Source organism: Arachis hypogaea, chromosome 19 (genome assembly GCF_003086295.3).
Source record: "Arachis hypogaea cultivar Tifrunner chromosome 19, arahy.Tifrunner.gnm2.J5K5, whole genome shotgun sequence".
Taxonomy (NCBI): Eukaryota; Viridiplantae; Streptophyta; class Magnoliopsida; order Fabales; family Fabaceae; genus Arachis; species Arachis hypogaea.
In genome coordinates, this window is record NC_092054.1 from 74,729,339 (window position 1) to 74,730,333 (window position 995).

Sequence of the window (995 nt, forward strand, 5' to 3'; positions counted from 1 at the left end):
TCTCAGGATCATAGGCTTCTTCTTCAGAAGATGCCTCTTGAGTACTGTTGGATGCAGCTTGCATTCCATGCAGACTCTGAGAAATCATATTGACTTGCTGAGTCAATATTTTGTTCTGAGCCAATATGGCATTCAGAGTATCAACCTCAAGAACTCCCTTCTTCATAGGCGTCCCATTACTCACAGTAGTCCTTTCAGAAGTGTACATGAACTGGTTATTAGCAACCATGTCAATGCGTTCTTGAGCTTCTGCAGGCGTTTTCTTTAGGTGAATGGATCCACCTGCAGAGGTGTCCAGTGACATCTTTGATAGCTCAGATAAACCATCATAGAATATATCCAGGATGGTCCATTCTGAAAGCATGTCAGAAGGACACTTTTTGGTCAACTGTTTATATCTTTCCCAAGCTTCATAGAGGGATTCACCTTCTTTCTGTCTGAAGGTTTGAACATCAGCTCTAAGCTTGCTCAGCTTTTGAGGAGGAAAGTACTTGGCTAAGAAAGCCGTGACCAGCTTATCCCAAGAGTTCAGGCTGTCTTTAGGTTGAGAATCCAACCATAATCTAGCTCTATCTCTTACAGCAAAAGGGAAAAGCATGAGCCTGTAGACTTCAGGATCTATTCCATTAGTCTTAACAGTATCACATATCTGCAAGAATTCAGTTAAGAACTGAAAAGGATCTTCAGATGGAAGTCCATGAAACTTGCAGTTCTGCTGCATCAGAGAAACTAATTGAGGTTTCAGCTCAAAGTTGTTTGCTCCAATGGCAGGAATGGAGATGCTTCTTCCTTGTAAATTGGAATTAGGTGCAGTAAAGTCACCAAGCATCTTCCTTACATTATTATTATTATCGGCTGCCATCTCCTCTGCCTGTTCGAAAATTTCTGAAAGGTTATCTCTGGATTGTTGTATTTTAGCTTCTCTTAATTTTCTCTTCAGAGTCCTTTCAGGTTCTGGATCTGCTTCCCCAAGAATGTTCTTATCCTTGCTCCTG

At 41.3% G+C, this 995-nt stretch overlaps 1 non-coding gene across 1 annotated transcript; it reads left to right on the forward strand.

Annotated features, from left to right (window-relative positions):
* The first annotated feature begins 358 nt into the window (after window positions 1-358).
* Window positions 359-466, forward strand: LOC112780995 (small nucleolar RNA R71). The gene has a single exon (XR_003191796.1). It is a non-coding gene; the product is annotated as a small nucleolar RNA R71 (small nucleolar RNA).
* Window positions 467-995: the final 529 nt, after the last annotated feature.